This window comes from Seriola aureovittata, chromosome 22, assembly GCF_021018895.1.
Source record: "Seriola aureovittata isolate HTS-2021-v1 ecotype China chromosome 22, ASM2101889v1, whole genome shotgun sequence".
NCBI classification, from domain to species: domain Eukaryota; kingdom Metazoa; phylum Chordata; class Actinopteri; order Carangiformes; family Carangidae; genus Seriola; species Seriola aureovittata.
Genome location: NC_079385.1, coordinates 9,133,762 through 9,145,035, shown reverse-complemented (window position 1 = coordinate 9,145,035; position 11,274 = coordinate 9,133,762). Strand labels below are relative to the sequence as shown.

Below are 11,274 nucleotides of genomic sequence, written 5' to 3'. Positions count from 1 at the left end.
GCACGCTACATGTAATTGATCAGTATAAATCATTTTATATAATGGTATTAGCCGTGCAAGGAGGTCAGAGGGCTTAGTGCAGGGAGAGGATTCGTTTCCATCATGCACATTAACAGAAGAGGCTCGGATTTCATGTAACAGTTACTCTTCTGGTGATCCACATATATACTGTCAATCCACCTTGATCTAATGCTGTCATATATTAAACTGATGTGCATTACACAGTAATGTTGGTCCCAAATATCTGAAAAATGATTGGATAAATTGCCATGAAATTTGGTGCGGACATTCTTTGGTGATGCCCCAACTTCTACTCTATAGCACCAGTAGCTGACATTTTAGTTTTTTGTGAATCTTAACAACTGCTGGATGGATTAACATGAAATCTTGTGCAGACATTCAGGGTTCCTAGGGGGATGAATCCTAAAGACTTCAGTGATCTCCTGACTTTCTCTATAAAGGAATATATAGCGCCACTATGCTCTCCTTAAGAATAATTATCTTAACTCTGGTGATCCTTTAATCTTTCATCCTTTGCCATTGTTAAATTAATATGTTAATTTGTCCAATACTTTTCCCCATCAGTTAGCATGCTGATGTTAGCTGAAACCACCACTGTGCCTCAGTAGGCTACTAGCATGACTCTTACATTTATTTGTTTATTTTAAAACTTTATTAGGATAATTTTTCATCCTTCTCATGGGTGTGGTACCAATGTCATCTTAGCCAATTTACTGTTATCTGTGTAGTGATATTCCATCAGTTCAGAATACTTAGAACAGGTCATTTGTGGAGGGGTACAGCCAGAGAATGTGACATTGTTGTGATAATGTTGTTGTTTGTGCATGGAATGTGGCAGGGCAGTTGTCAATATTAACTCAAGCAGGAACCTTACACTAGGGAAAGAGTCCAGATGTTTTTATGCTGCAGGTGTCTATCCTTTGTTTACATTTTTGTGTTTAACATCACACAATAGAGAGACAGAGGAAGGAGAAAGATCAGAGTGATAAAAGTCCTGGATTATACCCAGGACACTGCAGGTGTTTTGTATGCACATCAACCAGCTGAGCTACCGAGACATCCTGGATACCAATCATCCATCATACATACACAGTCTGAGTAAGGCTGAAGTATCTGTTACTGCATTTCAAGTTGATATCTCACATGGATGACTTTTACTTTATTCTTAAACAGGGAGATCTGATTCTATTTAAAACTGTCCTGGTTTTGAGTTGTTATGTTTTATTGCACTGTGATAATTCTGTTGCAGAATAACACATGGGGCTTTCATCCTTAACAATAACACTTTTCTACAACTGAATACAACTTTGAAGGCATGTCCTATCCTCACCTCTAATGTCAGTTTCACACAATATGGCATCACAGTCTTTCATCTCATCTAAAACAATATAATGAAATGGGAAAACGTCAAAGGTTTGTTAAAAGCAATGCGGTGTTAAACCTTTCTAACTGGCTCTGAGGTGTTTCATCTGATGTAACGTTTTGAAGGTATATATGTCAGGTAGTTTTGGCAATACGAATCTCTCTGACCTGAGGCTGATCTGTGCATCTCTGACAGCAGCTGCGAACAGCTCACAGAGAGCAAAACAGCCAAGAGCCATAATGTCTCCTACTTGGTTTGCTGCCAGATAACCATGGACCAGTGTCCATATGTTCACTGCTATCTCTGCTGGCACTAATATGGCCAAGACCTATGTCCATTCAGGTGAGGTAAGCCTCTTTTTTTCAACCACAGGACTCAATTGCTAAATCATCATGAAAAGCCTCAGCCCTGAGGAGGCTGAGCATAAACTATAGCATTGCTGAGGTAAACACCTGAGCTCATGATGTGGATATATAGCAAGTGACTATCAAGTACGAAGCATTATACTAACCCTAAACATGCCCCAGCTATGGCATCTTTTTTGGCAATCAAATTGTGCCATGAAGTGATTTTGGATCATGTTAATGGGGGTTTCAAGGGCCAAGATATTGTGTGCAAAACAAAGGATGACAAGTTTATCTTGAAATACATATTTGTTAAAAGAATAAAAAGAAACCATTTAATTTCTTGAGCAGGATGGGTATGTGTGTGTGTGTGTGTGTGTGTGTGTGTGTCCCGTTTTGTCACATACACACATACAACAGGCACATGCACACCACACACTTACACACAATTGCACATACACAATCAACAGACTGCATCTATTTCGCTTTATCTTAAAGAAAACACATGTATAAAGAACACCAGCGCATATGGTGCTCATTTCTGCACCAGTGGCCTAATGCTCTTAAGTTCATTCTTTGTTCTGAGTATCATTGTTTTAAAGGGGAAGACAAAGCGGGGTAGTGTCCACATGCTGCTGTTCAATAGTAGAAAGTAGAACACAGAAGCTATTGTGTTTGTCACCTCCAAACTCCCTGCATCCTTAGCAAAACTGCTGACAGAGAAAAGGTCACAAATATCAGGGGTGCATTTGGTAGAGGGGACTAAACATGACACCACACTTTTATCAGTATCCTTTACCTTAAAGAACTTTATATGCAGTACATGGAGAAACTGGTGCTTGATGCATGATCGTCAAGTCAAAAATTAATGCTCAAAGTAAAGTCAGGTATGTAGCTTTAATTGATGATACTGAAGTCATGTCATCTATATTTTTCAGGAAATTTGGGGCATTTAGCAACCATTTTATATTTAAAACCCTACTATTGTGAGTATTCTAGAGGCTGATTCCAGTATTTTTTAAGTTTAACTACTTTTAGACCAAAAAATACAAAAGAATTATAAAAAAAACAGCTAAGATTCCTATTTTCAGAACAAAAAATATCCGGCCATCCATCTTTGAAAAACCCAGACGGTTGTTTTACATCTTCTTAAGGTATTTCCAGAATCCTCAAAGTCTTCTGGATGAAAAATATTCCATCAAAAAGATTTTTACCAGTTTCTTAAGTTGCAACTACATTTCCTTTCTAGGTAAACAGAAATGACACATTCTTTATTTTTTGTGCAAATGTTAGCATGCTAACACGCTAAACTGAGATGGTAAACATGGGGAACATTACTTGCTACACATTGGCATGTTGTATTGCTAGCATGACATTAGCATTTAGCAAAAATGAAAAAAATAATTTAGTTCCAAAACTAAATGCTAAATGCTGTATACAGCCTCACAGAACTGCTAGCATGGCTGTAGACGAAACACAAGAAATTTAACAACAATATAAACAATTTATTTCATACACAAATATAAAATATTGTAAAGTAATATCAATATAACTCAAAATAAATGAGCTAGCAACTACTGCTGCCACCTGTTTGGATTAGAAAATGAGGAACTTGGGGAAACAGGTTGAAAGTCTTTTTAATCATTCCTCTGACTATTTTTTTGTCCAGCGGGAAGAGTCTTAACTTCAGAATAGCTGTAAGTGTTGTTAGAAGATTCAGAAGCCAGAGAGCCTTGTGACTTAAAAGTATATTAAAGGCAAAAACTGTGGCTACATGTTAGCATAGTCTGCGTTTCTTTTAAGTGAAAAAATGTAATATTATAATATTGATAATAGTGGTGGTGGTTACTTGAGGTCAACTGCACCTCTTTTATGAAGTTGCCACCACATCAATGTTAATATGAAACCGTTCAGGCCTACTGGTCTGCTTGTGAACAACCATCCCTCCTTTTTGTCCAAGATTAACATTTCACATGATCACTCCTGACAGTTGATTTTCTTTCAGAGGCCCCCCGAAGGATAACCAGAAAGGGCACTTTCTGTCTATGAAGTCACTGTAGCTGCTGGGAGTGTTGCACGGGTTCTTCGCGGAGTTGACACATTTCATTTTTCATTTCGGACTCAGACAGGCTTAGTAAAATGCTTTGAGAGTGAAGTCTGAGCTGTAGCTTAGCGTTTCGAGAGCAGACTGGAGCGGACAACTCGGCCAAGAGTAGATGAGCGATTATATCTTAAAGGGAGGGGCTTGAACTGGTATTCAGTTTGGTTTTATCATTGAGTGTTGTGGAGGACTGACTGCAGACTGGCTCTCTCTCCTCTCCTCTCACTCGACTCAAGAGCTCTACTTTGTCCGGTTAAGATCCACAGGTAAGCGCAAATACTGCCTGCACACTCTGCAAACTCTTACAGTTTTATACTCGCTCTCAGGAAGAGAGTTCATGACCCACTGATGCTCTAGCAAAAGTAAAATACGATGTATTATTTGACGATGGGAGATTATCACATTCCGGGTCTCCACTGTGCGCATGGGCTGCTGCTGCTGCTGCTGATACTTTTCTCAACACATTGCCGCTCCCTCTTTTGTGCAGTTTCCACGCCAGCAGTGAACTGAGAGCGAAATAAACTCACAGTTGCGAGGTATAACAAACTTTTCTATAGCTCGAGCAGTGATGCTGTCATGTAAATGTTTTGTTAACCGCGGGACTACACAAAGAAAAAGCATAGCCTCCGTCCACTCCTGTAAGGCGCGCGCACTCTTTCAGATTCTTATCGAACAAAGTATGAAGGGGGGGGGGGGGGGGGGGGGGCGACTCCTCCAAGCCCCTGGCCTGCCAAGTTTCTCATAGCCTCAGCAGCCGACATGGCACTGAGCACTGCCTGAAACAACTTTTTTGGACTGGAATAGAAGATTTGAGAGACACACATATAGTTTTTGTCTTTTTTATAACATCCTTTGTCAATAGCATCCCCCAAACTCTAAAGGAAAGCTGTGTTTTTAACCCATAACAGCAGAATGTGGATGTAAACTTGTTGAAATTTGACATGTGGAAAGTGTACAGAGTTGGCTAAAGGCAAGGATGGGCCTCATATGCCTACCAGCACACCACATGCCCCTCAAAGATCAAATCTGACTGTGATTGTGCTCAGTTACTGATTACAGTTGTCCTTTGGTGGATGAACTTTAAACACATCCAGCATCTCTTGCAGACAAAGTCATAGCGTAGGCTTGCAAAAGGTAGGCCTGCTCATTCGCAGATGAATCCACTTCTCATCATTTCAAGGTATCACATTCTTTGTAATCCCACTACCCCTGAGGCGAAAGAGACTCTTCAACTCTCATTGTAGTTGAGTTGGACAGCAAGTCTTTTGATGTCAGCTTTATTACATAGTAGCATCTGTGAAATGGAAGCATGGAAAATGGAAGAGGGTGGAGGGAAGGAGCTGCAGAGGGTAGATCTGTAGGTTCTCTTCTTTTAAAAAAAAAAAAAAAATGCTTTCAGGCTAGAGACAGCATAGTAATTGTCCATGAAACTGTATCTGATAACTTGTGCAGTGTTTGGAAAACATGTGGAGAATGCCCTCCACTCCTTATAAGGCGCAGGCCCAACCTGGTGACAGATGATTGGAATAGCCTCTGGAATGCAATGCATGACAATCCTCTCATACAGTGGTTCACAATGTTTTTGTCCGATGTACCACCACAGCCCTGTCAGATGAGCTAAGTACCCCTTCAATGCAACCGTTGTCATGTTCCAGATGTGTTCATTTCAACTCCTGCTCCCTGCCAATTATCCATTATGTTTAGCTAACTATTTAAACCATCGGCACCTATATGGTGCATGCGTGCACGTTCACGGTTAAGTTGTGGTTTGTCTCAAAGGTTATGTAACCACTGTTCCTATGGTGGCAAGTTTACATACATTAATACACAATACTGACCAAACCACACCACACTGGCTTTATGAGTAGATGAGTTGACGTCGTGATTCAGTCAATACACTTTATTGGTTCTCTTGCATTTTAACTGGATTATGCGAACTGTGAATATTTTGTTTCCTCATTTGAAGACAAAAAGTGGTCACTGGCCCACCGATGTGGCAGCCCGATGGCTAGGATGTCCAGTAGCCAGTCCGAATATGAACATCTGCCTTTATCTCTCCTCTCTTTTTTTTATTCTTCATTCTCTCTCTCAACCCATTGCCCTCGGCAGGGTGTTGCTTAATCCATTGTTTCAAATTAAAAGCCCTCTGCAGAGTCATGTGTTTAAACAACTGTTTAAACTTCTCTGCTCGCTTCCTAGCCAGTTTTCATGCACTATCAATCAACACATGTTGTGTGAATGTGTTACGGCCGGCTATATAGATCACTTTCCCAAAGTGGTCTCAGACTTTTGGAGCCCATTGTATATATATTTGAGAATCAAAGCTTTTTTTCAGTCTTTGCATGTATGTTCACTTGAACACATACATTTGCACACAGCTATCTCTAGGCTGAAACACACAGAAAACCACAGGCTTTACAGTCAAATGCATGTAGTGCTTTGTAGTGTACTTAGTAGGGGATTTTATAATTGGCATGATATGATATGGGTGCAGAGGAATCTGGAGGTAATTGCACAGAGTGATAACAGGGGTTTGGCAGTGTGGGGCGAGAGCCAGGGCCAAGGTTAGGGCTGGGCGGGCAGGATGTAGGGAACACTGCCATGCATTTCCGGAGTCTGGCTCTGGACTGCACAGTGCGGTGAAGGCTTCTAGTTACTGTACGCTGGCTCCCTCTCCTACTCCCTCCCTTTTCTCCCTTCTCTCATGCACTTGATTAATGTTAAATGTTGTATCAGGTGATTATTGTGCCTTGTTCTCATCATAATCCACATCTGCTAAACCGTGAAGCATTCATGAATCTGTCCATGTACAGTTATGTGTTTACATGTATGTAGTATATGTGGGAGCTTTGTTATAGTTTGATCCTAGATGCTCATAATCCAGCACAGTATCAAGTTCCAAAGCAATAATCCAGAGTTTCCCTGCAAGGCAATAGTTTCTTACCACCACTGAGCTAAGGCAGCCAACCAAGTGGCAAACTGAATTTGAATAGAGTGGAAAACTGGCAAAGATAATTTTCTAACACAAATGATCAGACTGTTCAGTTCCTTTTTATTAGATGTTTACCTATACTGTGTTCAGTGTTACGGTTTTTCCAATGTGGCTCGGCCTCCAGTGATCACATGCTGACACGTCAGTCCAAACATACATTGTTTCTGCACAGCAGGTGCCAGAGCTATTTTCTGGTTTCTTCTCATAACGGACCAGTGAAACTATGTCAAGCATGTTTCCTGTGTTCTGAACTTTTTGCCCCATGGCTTAATTTTATGCAGACTTTTTTTTTTGTTCTAAGAATATGGTTTGAGATGGCGATGCAGCCCCACCATGACTGCAGAACCGCAAGCAAAATGATTGCCCTCTGTTTCATCAATGGTGTCCTTGTCGTCTGTGTCTACCACTTGCTTGGAATGAAGTTAGTTTAGGTTTTAGGTTTGTGTCTTCTGGACAACAGCAGGAGTAGGACAGGGTTCAGCTCATTTGAAGTGATTGTGATTGACATGCAGCTAGCGCTCATGGGACTGTGGTCCTGGACTCGAGCCCCACAGTGTACTCGTTCTGTTCCCCCTCGCCTTTGAATTCGATAGCATGTAATTTGAATGCGCTGCATCCAGAACCGCACACTAAGTTGTATAATATGGTGAGCTTGGACGGACGGGCAGATCTCGGGTTGGAAAAGAATCCTTAACTCCTTCACTGAGTAACGACGGTCAGCAAGTGGTAGACAAAAACTGGTAGTGCTGCTTAATTGCTTGTGAAGTCACACGAGGGCATGAAACCTTAGACGATGTTTATTTAGGTCCTGGAAAATATGCAGGACGAGCTCTGCAGATGTTTGTGATGTAAATTCAAAATTCCGGTTATTTGCCATTTTAAAAAGAACGACCTCTCATGCCATGAAATTTCCCTCTGTGTAATTTAGCTTTATATCCTGTTTGTTGTTCCTCGTTACGCAGCCAAGATGACATGGAACAGTTCTGTAGGGGAATATCCACGCTGCTCTCGGATGATCTGCCATTTGTTCACTGCACAGTTAGACTCTGGTTGTCTCTCGGGTGATGGAGAATGCTACTCTCATTTCTTTTTTCGTCTTTTAGTTGACCCATACGCTGGCCTATAATAGAATCACCACCAAATGAAGTCTTATTTAATCAAACCACATTTACATAGCTATTTTCAAGCCACAGATTAAATATATTTTACATGCAAAAAGAATTTCACTGTGATCCTTCTTCCTATCTTTACGTCCTTTCTTTGCAAACTATTTCCCAAAATTCGATTCCTCTGACTGAAGCAGTCATGTGGGCGTGACAGACCTGTGTTTGAATTCCTCTGGGCTTTAGTCACACTCTGATAAAGAGGGTTTGTTAGATCAGCCTCTCGCTCGTGTCATTTTCTGACTTTAAAGTGCTATCACTCAAGGCCAGATTGCCTAATAGGCAGTATGGCATGTCGGTGTTGGTAATTGACATATTGGTCCGCCATCTGCTAGTTGCCAGATGCCAAGCTCCATCAGAAGTTTCATGGCTATAAAAAACACAATTCTATTTCTTTCCCCCTAACTAAATCTTTTTTTTAAGTGGGTGATGATATAATTCATGAGGCAGCCTTGCTTTATATCTTAAAAGGTAAAACCTCCTCTCTTACTCACGTGGTCTACATTTCTTGGGGTTTTTGTGGATGATTGATTGTGCGAGAGTGAGGTCAGTGCTCCTAAGCATTGCTTCTGATGTCATCCAACAAAGATGCATGTTCTCCCCTTCGTTCCCCAAAGCGGGTTATTCTGAGAAGTGTACAAAACTGTTGAGAGGGACATTTAGCCTTTGGGCTTCTTCTCATCTGATAAAACAAGCACAGGAAATGTCTCTGTTAGCTGATTGGCCTTGTGTTTTCCTTTCGGCGTCCTCCCACCGGGACCTCAGACGTGCACAGTGTGTCCCTGTGGCAGAGAAACCACCTTACTTGTCTCTGTCCTAACAGCTACATTAACTTTCCCTTCGCCTCTCTCCTTTCCTTTGACACCAATCTATTCTACCTCAGCCCATTTCTCCAAAAAATAAATGATTACTATAACGTTCATTCTCACTTCACCCTGCTTCTTCTCTTCGCCAGCTTTCCATTCTTCCCCGTCTGTCCTCTCTTCACCTCCCTTCTCTTCCTCCTCCTCCTCCCTTCTGCTCTCAGCTTATCGTCTTCCTCTCATAGCGTCCCAATACTAAACAAACATTGCTAATCAAGAGACTGTCAAATCACCTTTTAAAAGTCCCATATTTTAGGGTAATGGGGAATTAAAGGAACATGGAGGTAATAAGGTGATGTAAATCCCAGCGGCGTGTGTGAAAAATACCACTGAGTGTAAACACATGACTGGTGAGGTCATGTGTTTACACAGTTAGCAAGGTTAACCGCTCTATGAATCGCATGGGGGAAAACAGACAGGGCAGTGTGCGGGTCAGTTATAGGCCTGCTGGATTTATGCTTGTGGCTATAGAGGCTCTGTGTGTGTGTTGAAGTGTGTACAGCAAATGTGAAGGACAGCTTGGAGCGTCCACGTTGGACGTCCGCCATCATGGGAGTGAGAACTGGCGAGAGCAAGATCAGCCTTGTATGTGGTAATGATGAAAGTGAGGACTTACCTCATACACATAAAACAATCACTGTGTCCTTACAAGGGTATTCACATGAGTCAGACTTCTGTTTCATTCTTTGGAAGAGCTTCAAAGAGAGTATTTTTTATTCCAACTAAGTTCTAACTATTTGAACATTTATTTAAGTCTTGGTGTAAAATCTAAGGAGAATACAATATTGTCTGATGGTTTCACAACTTATTAATTTAGGGCTGTGACTAGTGGTTATTTTTACCATCCAATCTGCTGATAATTTTCTTGATGAATCATTCAATTGTTCAGTCTATATTTCATCGCAACAGTTAGAGGTTATGTCTTGAAATTGATTGTTTTGTCAGACCCACAGTGCAAAACAAAGTTATTCGACTGATAATTGTATAAAACATAGAAAAACAGGAAGTTCTCACAATTGAGAAGGTGGAACTGGGAAATGTTTAGTATTTTGCTATGTAGGTGCCTTCAACCTGCATTAGCCTGCATAACTGTTTTTGCTGCCCTGTGGGCTGCGTTAATAAGTTGAACACACTACACTGACATATTATCTACTTTTTTTTGTTGGTATGTCTGACGTGTTAGCAAACAGTTGCACATCCAGCAGACACGGAGCAACATTAGCGTTTGTTTGGCGTAGTGTTTATTGACTCCAAGTCCAATGTTTACTCTCCTTTTAGGTCAATTTTGCCCTCCTCAAACTCCTGTGGAAAATTTCTGACTCATTAGCTGCTAAATGCTCCACTATGTGTACTAGCTAGTTGCTAACTTTGTCTGTCTGCTGTTTGGTGCTGGCCAGGTAGCTTACAGCGGGTTTAGCAGAGCTTTTTTGCTGAAAAAGTTGGCTGCTGTGTCTGGAAACAACGCTGATAAGCGCGGTGAGAGAGAATCAGAACAGTGAAGTTGTGAAACCAAAACAATGAGCTGAAAGACACTAAAATGACAATAACACCCTTTGTGTAGCCGAGGGGAACTGCAGAGTTGATTAATTACTCTCTGGGTTTTTCATTATGAGCCCCACTTTCCACATTATACATCTATTTGATCCATTGTTAAAATTGATAAAATTTTGATTAAAGCAGCTTTAAATGAGTCATCATCAGTTAAAGTTCGGGTGAGTAATTTTCTATTCGGTCAGCTAATCATTTAATCAAGTACTTGTCTAGTTTTAGCACAAAATAAAATTTCATTCATCCATAATGCATCTGAAACCTTTTGCTGTCTGGTTCGTAAAGTGAAACTTTAGACATGTGTCTTATAGAAAGGCATGCTGTTGTAAATGGTCTGTATCCATCTTTCCCACCTGAATGAGCCAGTGAGGCAGCAGCACAGTCTGAGGTCTGTGTCGGGGCTGCAGTCAGGAGCAGTGGTAATTGTTTAAGAGTGCATTTATAGAGTGTACTCTTTGTGCCTCCTAATCAGAAGCATACTCAGGCATTTACATATGAGCCTCCGAGGATTGCTCAGGAATGTATTACAAGCAAGGCAAGAGGACAGAAGAGTAAGAAAGCCGGAGTTAGCGCGCCACTCCTCTGTTGCCATTTCTTTCCACTTCACATGTCACAGCGCTGTTGGGAGCGGGTAAGATAAGTGTGTGTGTTGGAGAGGTGGGTGGGGGGTTGAAAGTGATTTAGGCTGAAGATCAAAAGCACACAATGGCTGATGCAAAGCCATTCCTCCCTCAACACTAGTAACAAATGTAGAGTATGTTTAGGCACACTTTCAGCATTCTCTTCCCGTGTCTTTGAGACATGGATACCAACAGTTTCTTTAAAAAAAAAAACCCAAAAACCCGGTAGAAATCCAACACTCTCATCTATCTACCTACT

At 41.1% G+C, this 11,274-nt stretch overlaps 1 protein-coding gene across 8 annotated transcripts in view; it reads left to right on the top strand.

The window, feature by feature from the left end:
* Positions 1-3,836: 3,836 nt before the first annotated feature.
* cald1a (caldesmon 1a) overlaps positions 3,837-11,274 on the top strand; it is a 59,378-nt gene continuing 51,940 nt past the window's right edge. For 2 of the 8 annotated variants that reach the window (XM_056367361.1, XM_056367362.1), the window contains exon 1: positions 3,840-4,095. The gene's annotated coding sequence lies outside the window, so the exon portion shown is untranslated. Of the gene's footprint in view, positions 4,096-11,274 lie in introns of all 8 variants that reach the window. The other 6 variants (XM_056367358.1, XR_008826441.1, XM_056367363.1 and 3 more) reach the window with 6 other exon arrangements.